The sequence below is a fragment of the Lampetra fluviatilis genome, chromosome 47 (genome assembly GCF_964198595.1).
Source record: "Lampetra fluviatilis chromosome 47, kcLamFluv1.1, whole genome shotgun sequence".
Taxonomy (NCBI): Eukaryota; Metazoa; Chordata; class Hyperoartia; order Petromyzontiformes; family Petromyzontidae; genus Lampetra; species Lampetra fluviatilis.
Window position 1 is genome coordinate 6239138 of NC_136321.1, and position 11213 is coordinate 6250350.

Here is an 11213-nt window from a genome sequence, read left to right on the forward strand (position 1 = left end):
TTTAATGACGAAAAGCGGGAGATAAAAGATTCAAATATAAAGAATGGTAAAGATCCAGAACTGAACCCTGCGGAACACTGATTGGATTTGACCAGCCCCTACTGGATATATGAACAAAGAGCATCATAGTCCATCAAATTGTTCCAGAACAAAAGATTCTGATTGAATAATTGACGCAGACTGAGGATGTGTGAGAGGGTAAGACTTGAGCCAAGAGGTGGGTGCCAGAGATGCCGAGGTGGGAGAGAGTGGAAACAGAACGGAAGACTTTGAGAGCTTCAGGAACTGAATTTAAATTTTTCTGAAGCTCCTCGCACGTACAGAGAGAAGCCTCGGACATACCAAAAAACACGTGGTACGACCCGAACACACATCGGCGAACATTGAAATATTACTCTGCAAAAAAATAGCATGAATTGAAATGAATATCACATGCTTTAATTACAAAATGTGTGAGAATGAATGCGACGTAAAAATCAAGAGAAAATATTTTTAATAACCTTCAAAACTCAACGCAAACGTCACTTGGACGATAAAGTTCTGGAACTATCATATGAAAACATTTTAAGAGATGGCAAACATTTGCAAAATGCTGTTACAGAACAATGGACATAGCCCGGCAGCTACACCAGGTTATCAGCGCAAGAGATTCATCAGGCATGCAGTGTATTTACACTCACGGGCTGATATTCACCAATCGGCCTCGCTCTTACATGTCAAAAATACTGCCACATCTCACCGGTGGGTCGATGGGCTCATTGCAAACGAGGGTTCCTCTTTGATTTCTTGCTTTCCCCCACTCCTTTGCCTGCGCCTCCAGCCCCTGCTTTTGAAAACCACGGAAATGGTTCATCACTGTTAACGCGAATGGCTGGACCCAAGATTTCCTCGAGCACTCTAATTTGACCGGCCGCTTTGGTTGCGGGGTTCTCGTCAATGCTCCCCCCCGTCCGTCACCGACACACCGCGCAATCGCACAATCGGCATCGCCTCGAGTCGCCTCCAGTTGCCCAATGTGCTTCACCTTCAAAAGACTCGCCAGGGTATTTCTGCTTTCGACATCCATTTCACAACGGCGGAGAGGGGGCTCGTCCCCATCGGTTGCGTCTGCATCTTCTTGCTTTATGATTTTCACAATTATGTCAGAGTCAACGATTACTTCTTGAACACGGTCCTTAGGGCGATTTGTACCGAAGCGTTTTTGATTCCCTTTAATTTTTGTTCTGGGGATTTTACTCTTGGAACAGTTTTCGTCATCGCCAGTGCTGATGCCACTTTCACCCGAGTGTTTGGTCTTCCGAGACCGTGCTTTCAGAAACATTTCCGTCAACATAGAATCTGTTATTTCACTTTCAGTAGACAATTGCATCTCGTGATCATCCGTCTGAGCTTTGCACATATCACTTCCGGATGAAAACGGATGTATTACACCATCTGTATTCACAATTGTGGTTCTAGCATCTCTATTTACAATGGTTTCAGTTGCTGCACTAGAGCTTTCATTTTCTGTCTTGGAATAATCGTTGCCAATGTTAGTTTTATGCAATGTATCATATTCCCTATTCGTCACAGAATATACATCACAGATCTTAAAAACCACACTCGCTGCATTATGTTGCTCACTTGTGGCTGCTGCTACTTGTTCCTCCAGATTATGCGTGAAACTCGACTCTACCACTTGCATTACACTCTGGTTTGATCCAATTTCAGAATCTCCTGCAGATACATATTTGGCCTCTGGAGTTGCGGTCATTGCCTCAACTTGTTCACCTTCGGTAATCTTCACTGCAACCAAGGGTTCAGCAGCAATTGCAGCATTGGCCTCTAATCTCGGATCAAGTACTGCTTCAGGCAAGCAAGCCAAAGGGGATTCCTTTCCGCCTTGTGATTCTGCCGTTTCTGATTGAACGCTGCTGCAGAAATTCATTTTCTTCATTCGCTTGCCTAAATATATCGACTTGTGTCCACCTTGACCTGGCAAGTCTCCACAACTGCTGTCAATGATCAAACTCCCTTGTGGCTCGGCAGATTTAAGCTCCATATCCCACAGTGCTAACAAACGCTTCTTTCTGAAGTTAGTGGGTTCTTTGTTGTGCTCTCCCAACGACCTATTGGTTGCATGCAAGGTTGTGCTCGAATGAGCTTGGGCCACTCGGCATTCTGTTACATTTGTGGTCTGATTGGGTGCTTTTTCATCACGGGACTTATTTGCCAGCGAATCTTTCCTATGGCTTGTGCATGCGGAATGCTCTTCCTTCCGTTCAGCCGCGATGAACTTGGCAATTTTCCGTCTGGGATCCTTGCTTTCCTGTATGGTGCTACGCAAGGCTGGCAAAGGAACATCCAAACCTACACTTGCGCCTACATAACCAGCATACAGTGGCAGTGCAGAGTGACCTCTGTTCACCGTCTGCGGGGTTACGGAATGGCTTTGGGTCATCGACATGGGAATGTGCATTGGTGCAGTCGTGGCTGTGGGTTGCACATTGACACCTGTTGGAATTTCTGGCTTTGGCATTACTGTTGAAGATGTGGGCACTTGGGGGGGCCCAGGATAAAGTGGCGGGGGCCCAAAAGGAAAAACACCAGGTGGGTGTTGGTGCTGAGCACTATGATCTTGAAGGTGCGGTGATGATGTCGATATGGGTGAGAAGGCGGATGTTGAAGAGGAGTAACCCGGTGGAAATCTGTTACCCAGTGCCGTCCAAGTCCTGCTCTGCGCAGGAACGCAGGGAGGCAAACCCTGCCATGGGTAATACATCGGGGGCTGCTGCCATAGGGTTGGAGTGTTGCTTTGCATCTGCGGAGGAATTTGCCCAACAAAGCCAGCCATTGGATGCTGGTGTGGATAAGGGTGTGTCTGCAGAGCTAGCGGGTTCATTGGAACCCCCTGAAAGGCACCATATCCGGGCCGGTTACCCTCCTCCGCCGCCACGCAGCTCAGCTCAAACGTCTTGTTAATAACCGATTTCATGAGATCAGTTAAGGTACTCGTGTTCATGGCCACCATTTTGTCAGGTTGCGATGCGCTGCCTGGGGCCACTGAACTCGCAGCCGTCGCAGGTTCCGTTGACAGGGCCCGAACGCTCTGCGGCCTATGCGGCAAGTGTAGATGGGAGTACTTAGTCGAAGCCGATGGGTAATGGAGCGAACGTTTCAAGCAACTTGTGACGTGATCGTGGTTCGAGCTTCTTTCCTGCGGCGCCTCGTGGAGAGGAAAGCACATCAAATTCCTCAAGTTGTAGGTGTAACAGTAATGCGGCAGAGGATCCATGATCTCCTGAAATTAGACCAAAGCATTTGTATGCATAAACAAAAACGTTATAGCTTTCACATCTAAACTGCACTTTTAATTCTGAGTTCGATACTTATTTACATACAAATAGAATTTACCTTCAGTTACTTGCATATACATTTTCAACAGTGCACTATAATCTCATATTGGCAATGACTGCATCTAAGCGTTTTGACAGTACATGTTACAGCTACTGTCAAGGTACATTTTCAAGAAAATATAATGTATTAAAAACACAGGTTTAACAAATGGTACAGCATCGACAGAAACATGGACTAGCAGTGAACTTGACAACGGATGGGTTGTGTAAAAAAGTATTTGCATCATTTTTGTTGAAGGTGGAGAAAAATATATGGAGGCATTTTACTATTTTATTACTAACATTTTCCACTCCATGATTATTCTGCGTTGGGTATCCATTTGTTTTGTGGAAAAGACCCATTTTCCTGCAGAACGGGTTGCTACAAGCACCTTGACAGTTCACCTGCATTGATTCACTCTTCAACACACCAGTGGGATAAATTAATTATTTTGTCCTTTGTAAACGTGACACATTTTTTACTGTTTGGCCGTGTCATGTGGTGGAGGGTTACGACACATTTATAAATAACGCGATCTAACCCAAAAACCTCTTATGGATTATGACCCTGCCTAGCCTGTAGATATTCAATGTCGAATCCAGTGAAGCATTGCTGAAATGTGCATTTCCCAGAAGGCCAGACGGCTGATGAGTTGTGTCAAAAAACAAACTGCTTTATTTTGCGACTGCAGAACGGGAATTTCGTCAGTGATGGCACAAATAAGTGGTACCGCTGTTGCTGCGATGGAGAAAGCTCAAATTATGTATCCAGCTCCTGGTATATCAGGTAAGACACGTGACATGTGCGCTCCAAGAATTGGGGGGGGGGGCAGTAAGGTATGTAATAATTATTTGGTATGGGACCTTTCTTACCAACACTTTGAGACTAGGCTCTAAAGAAAGCTGCCTCTGGTGTGGACCAACCAGTTTCAAAGACGATGCATCTAATATCCGAAAATGTTTTTTGTTTGCATGTCCACCACAAGTACGTGTGGTTAATGCTGACTTGATTCCTTGCAAAAGGTTTCTGTTTGGTGTTTTAACACCTTAACACCTGTTTAATTTCCAGAAGGGGTAAAACCTCTTCTTATAATCATTAGCTTCAACAGGTCATCACAAATTCAACGTCATTGGCCATATCTCGAGAATAAGTCGTACCACCGACGTTTTGGCATTTGAGCTTGAATGTCAAAGTAGACCACGACGTGGTGCAAGTCTCCACTTATTTAAATAAGTACAGTAACATCCATACAATTGCATGCTCACGTCACTGCCACCAGAGCGATAATACGGTCTACTATTCCACGTTGACTGACATGTCAAAAACTAAAGGTGCACCAACTATGACAAGGGGACATTGTTGCTTGTACTCCTGTAATAGATAGGAAGCCGTTCCTCAATTAACTATGGATAATCGAGTATAATTGTAAGAATTCGGCCGACTCAAGTTGTTTTAGCAGAGTCTTACGGCCCTGGCATACAATTGACGTTCTGGGCAAGCCGGTGACGGATAAAACGTCATCCTGCTATGGTGTACGGTGGATGAGAACACAACATTAAATAAGTAATATTTAAAAAACTTGTTTGTAAACACGCTTTAATGAAATGTACCGAACTAGTAATGGAAGAACTCCATGACTCCAGGAAGTGGCCCCGAAGCTTGCCATACCGTAAGGGGCTGTGGTGATTTACAGCCAACATCAGTTGAACGTGGACAATTAGACCCAAGCCAAAACAAAACATATAAAAAGAATGTAAAAAAAAAATATGTTGAATATAGTATTGTCATCAGTATGACATAGCTATACCAAGTTTGCAGTCGATACATTGGGAAGACGGTTGAAATTGAGTTACAAGATTTGAGGAATACAAAGTGAGTTAAATAAAAAAGTGTGCAAAATGTAAAAATATATATATTTCGAAATTTGTATGATAGAATATAGTATTGTCATCAGTATGACACAAGTATACCAAGTTTGCAGTCGATAGCACATTGGGAAGTTGGTAAAAATTGAGTTACAATATTTTTTGAGGATACAACAAAAAAAAAGCGTGTAATAATGAAAACGACACATCTGAGATGCGTCCCACACGTGTACAGAGCCTCCTCCTCCTCCCCACGCCGTGGAGGTCTGTTTGACCATACTTCACCACGCTGGGCAGTGCCGATGGGCGACTTTAGAATACAACGCTGTATTAAATACACTGGTCCCCCAACGAATTAACTATATATGAGCTTAATAGATGTGGCAGTCCGTTTGTCAGCTGGAACAGGACCCTGCGGGGTGGGCTGGTAGGAATAATACTTAGTACCGGTATAGGGATATCGACTGGGTATAGAGGAGTTAAAGAAAAAATTACTGTATTCTAGTGTTTAAAGTTTCGCCGGAAGCGACGGCCATCTTATTTATTTCACAGATCGCAGGGGGAGCGGGCGGCCATCTTGTCGGACAGGGTCATGCCAAGTGTTTGCAGTAGGGGGCGATGTTGATACACGGACGGACGGACGATATAATCTATTGGTGGTCTGGTCCACTTCGTTCCTACCAGTATAATGGCCCCCTCCCCCTCTCCGGGGTTGTTAGATCATACTTCGGGTTGGCGAAATGGTGGCTGGCCGCTATGTACTTACACAATTTCGATTTAAAGCATTCGTGACTGCAGGGATTCATCTTCTTGGTTCTTTCGGTAAAGTCACGTAGAAGGGAAATAATAAAATACTAAAAATATAACGTAATAAAATAATTCTCACGACGTTTCGGCCACGACGCAAGCAGCCGTCCTCAGGTGAAGACCAGGTCTGTCGGGGAGACAGCGTCTGAATGAGAATTATTTTATTATGTTTTATTTTTATTATTTTATTATTTCCCTTCTACGTGACTTTACCGAAAGAACCAAGAAGATACTTACACAATGTTTAACTTGTGTGCTTTATTTATTTTGTACCGATTTGTAGTAACTTGCTTACCTTTTGTTTTACTTTGAACTCCTATCGATGCCCGTATTGTTGTTGCGACTTGTGGACTCGTCCCTGCTGGACATGTGAAAACAGAGCTTCATAGCTCATCGGATTCCTCCAAAAATACGTAAAGATTCGATTCTGACTATGCCATCATCGGTCTGTATCGACCGGATAAGTCTGGGTGCCTGGCCTATATGCAGCGTTCAAACTAAGACGTTAAAAGTTAACCGTAGACGTATTGACAATACATTGCTTAAAGTGAACTATAGTCTGAGAGAATAGACAATTCGAGAATACAGTAAAAGAATACGAGTTAATCATTCTGTGTGGGTGCACAGTACGCTATTTTGAGATACAATATTTGTGTATCTGCCGTGACCGTGGCCGAAACACTGCATCGGATGGCACCTTTATTTAACACATTGTTACACAACACACGATTTACGTATCCGTTAAAACAAGAAAAACTACAGTCACACCATTCACTCACCTTTCTTTGGCGATATCGGGTAAAAAAGTTAAATGAACTGCAATTCTTCACAAGCGCACGTGGCTGATGGGCGCTGCCATTGCTCACTGCTCAAGTCCACGTGACGGAGAAACCACGTGGCTTTTTTAATTGAGGTGGGCGGGAAGTCCATATACCTCCATACACCGATGCAATTAAGGAATCAAGATGTTTATTTGCCCAGTAGAAACCCATTCAGCTAATGAACTATTTTTTCAAGGGCGACTCGGCCGGCAGGCAACATCAAGGCAATTTCCACATTTACAGATTCTAAAAAAATGTATGTTGGTAAATTATACTTAAACTTGAGTGATTTTGAGTGGCAGTTAAATGAAGACCGAAATGGCTTAATGGGGGGGGGGGGGGGGTGGGATACCAAGAAACAAAACTTCGGTGGTTCAAACACTTTGGGGCAGCGACATTAAATTATTTTTTATCCAAAATGTGTGCAAAATATGGGAAATTTCGATTTAAAGCTTTCGTGACTGCAGGGATTCATCTTCTTGGTTCTTTCGGTAAAGTCACGTAGAATGTAAATAATAAAATAATAAAAATAAAACAATAAAATAATTCTCACGACGTTTCGGTCACAATGCAAGCAGCCGTCCTCAGGTGGAGAACAGGTCTGTCGAGAAGACAGTGTCTGAATGACAGAGTCTGAATGACTCTGTCTTCTCCACCTGAGGACGGCTGCTTGCATTGTGGCCGAAACGTCGTGAGAACTATTTTATTATGTTTTATTTTTTTTATTTTATTATTTCCATTCTACGTGACTTTACTGAAAGAACCAAGAAGATGAATCTGGGAAATGTTAATAAGCAAACGTGCATCGGCAGATATCTTTTTGGACTGTGTAATGGTTATAACAGGTAAGACAAACAACAGATGTACGGACTATAGTAATTTACAGGTTTTACACACATTTTTTGTTCAGTCATAATTGCCTTGATTTCAGTTTAACACGTAGGCTTTCGCGACCAATATCATCCATAATACAAGTTTTTTGGGGTTAGATTGCGTAAACGTACTCTGAATGTAAATGTTGTTGCTTGGCTCTCCAACACAACTGGTTAGTGCTGTTCTAGTTACGAATTGGCACTTTCTGCCTGTCGGGTGGTGGCGGGTTTAACGACACAATATATATAATTACGCGATATAACCCAAAAAAAACTATATTATGGATGCCTTCATATTGCAGTTGGAATGGTGTGGCAAAGCTGCTTTGGTTTTGCCATTAGTGTTAAAGGATGTTTAATGGGATTAAAATCGTTCGCGTTATAGGATTGTTTTGGCATTCACAGCGAAGTGGTACAGCAACCACACATTTTCACCACCCCTTTCACATCCTAGTCAAGTTGTAATGGTGTGGCTAAAATGCTTTCGTTGAGAACATCAAACGAATATCAAACGTCCAACCTACGTTCGTTTCTTCGTCGGCCAAGGAAGGAGACGGAGCGATTAAATCAAAGGACGCGAGTCCTTGAACATCGCAGGATATATCGTGAAAGGTAGCGACAGCTTTAGCCTTCTTACAATCGCCAAGTATAAACTAAACAATGTTTTTTTATTGTACCAGGTAAGAACCTGCTGAGCTGTATACATAGCGCTTTAAATTTCGATTTAAAGCTTTCGTGACTGCAGGGATTCATATTGGTTCTTTCGGTAAAGTCACGTAGAATGGAAATAATAAAATAAAACATAATAAAATAATTCTCACGTTTCGGCCACAACGCAAGCAGCCGTCCTCAGGTGAAGACCAGGTCTGTCGCTGTCTCCCCGACAGACCTGGTCTTCACCTGAGGACGGCTGCTTGCGTTGTGGCCGAAACGTCGTGAGAATTATTTTATTATGTTTTATTTTATTATTTCCATTCTACGTGACTTTACCGAAAGAACCAAGAAGACATAGCGCTTTGTTCAGAAGCGACCTGGTTGTCACAAACGATAGCTCAATGAAGTTTACATTCATAGCAACAGCCAAATACTATAAAAGTAAAGTTTTCTAAATCTGGAGAGGGGGGAACTCCAAGAACAATCCACAGGACCACGGGGAAAGAGACACGCGAACCCCAAATATACAGCAGGTGTCAGGGATCGAACCCACGACCTCCTGTAGACCAGGCGAGGTAGTTAACATCTCCTAGCCACCGTGATGATGATGAGAGAGACACACAAACTCCAAATATACAGCAGCAGGCGTCAGGGTAAGGGACTGAACCTACGACCTCCTGTATACCAGGCGAGGTAGTTAACATCTCCAAGCCAACATGATGATGATGAAAGAGACGCAAACCCCAAATATACAGCAGCAGGCATCAGGATCAGGATCGAACCCACGACCTCCATGGAGGCCAGGCGAGGTAGTTAACATCTCCTAGCCACCGTGATGATGATGATGAGAGACACGCGAACCCCAAATATACAGCAGGCGTCAGGGTCAGGGATCGAACCCACGACCTCCTGGAGGCCAGGCGAGGTAGTTAACATCTCATAGCCACCGTGTGATGATGATGAGACACGCAAATCCCAAATATACATTAGGCGTCAGGGTCGGGATCGAACCCATGCCACGACCTCCTGTATACCAGGCGAGGTAGTTAACACCTCACCATGGAGAGAGACGCAAACCCCAAATATACAGCAGCAGGCGTCAGGGTCAGGGATCGAACCCACGACCTCCTGTAGACCAGGCGAGGTAGTTAACATCTGTGACCCATACAGCAGTGGATTTGTCGTGGCCGCTGATGCCGGCGTTGACAATCGTGGAGGATATTAAACAACAACCTCTGTGACCTACGACGGGGCTTGGAGAGGCCATCATCCAGCAGTGGATTGACCATGTGCTAAGGGATGAAGATAGCCCCCGTTAAGAGACGTTTGCGGCAAGTGCTGTTAGCGCACGAGGTGGCGGCCAGCACCACGCACGACCGCCTTTGTAACCCCAGTGGCGACGATCACACCAAATATTCTCTTGTTCGCGGCTGAGTCGACCTAGGAGCGGTTCGGTTAATCTTCACCGATGTTGACCGTGAGCGGGAATCGAACTTAGGTCGGGGGGGGGTGGTTTGGGTCGCCGTGTGCGCATGCGCGCGCTCCCCAACGACCTTCCCCCCCAACAACACCCATCACGTTGTTATTGTTGTCATGTGCTGAATGAGCAACCAAGAAGAGCGGTCCGCCCACCTTATTTATCCCATCGTACGGGAGCGAGCACTGTATACCAGGATGGCCGAGTGGTTAAGGCGTTGGACTTAAGATCCAATGGACGTATGTCTTCGTGGGTTCGAACCCCACTCCTGGTAGACATTACTTTTTGATCATTTTCCGAGCCGCTCCCCCCCCCCTTTCCCAGGGTGCCACGCCGTCTCGTCGTCTCTCCCCTCTCTGCCCGCTACCGAAACGGGGATTTTATTGTTTTTCATTAAAATGTGATGGGAAGAGGACGGACGTCGCAAGTTGCGGAAATGTGCTTCAGACATCCCCCTCCCTCACCACCCCGCGACCGGCGTCAATGCCGCCAGAGGCCACGGGTTACTGCGGTTGCGTGGGGGCGCGCCGTGCACTCGCGCGCTCTCACCACGAGGCGGCGCTGTTGCTGGTGTTGTGACCCGCACGGGGCGCAACGATGTGCAACAGATTGCTTTATGAATCCGATGAGCTCTAAAGCTCTTTTATTTACACAAATGTCTCCGGCATGGGCGAGTCAGCAGTGCAGGCAGGCGGAATAGCAGAGCAGGCAGGCGGAATAGCAGAGCAGGGTGGTTCCAGATGTCTTGTGACCCCCCCATTTAATTTTCTAAAACGCAATATACTTTTTTTAAAGGGCTCTTTCAAACAGCAATTAAATATGCAACGGGTAACAAATGTTAGGGGTCAATTATTTGGGGAGGGAGTGGGGGTCACAAGACATCTGGACCACCCTGTTCTGCTGTACACGAACTCTCTCTCATGAAACCCTCTCGTCGTGGCCGGCAGACCTCGACTTTGAAATGTGTCACCCGTGAACACATTTAACAGTTAATGAGCATAGTGAAAATAAACATAGTGAACGAATTTGCCACACGCAAACATAGATTTTGAAGTGCACCCAAATAGCTCCCAAGGGCCACCCCCCTCATTCGAGAACAAAAATAAGTGCGGGTGGCAGTCAGCCGAGCAGGCCACTCCAATCACCTGGTGAACATTCAGAAAAACGGACCGCGACCCACCACCACCACTACGACCACTAAACAACGACGCAAGCGACTACACTGGTCAACAAAAAAACACGTTTTTATCGCCTGAACTTTTGCAGCTGTTTTAGACTAATTTCAGGGTGCTGATTCCAAATCTGATCTCAGATTTCTTTTATCACATCTCATTTTTATGCT

The 11213-nt window shown here is 45.0% G+C and overlaps 1 non-coding gene across 1 annotated transcript; it reads left to right on the forward strand.

Annotated features, from left to right (window-relative positions):
• Window positions 1-10062: 10062 nt before the first annotated feature.
• TRNAL-UAA (transfer RNA leucine (anticodon UAA)) lies at window positions 10063-10145 on the forward strand. The gene has a single exon. It is a non-coding gene; the product is annotated as a tRNA-Leu (tRNA).
• The last annotated feature ends 1068 nt before the right edge of the window (window positions 10146-11213 follow it).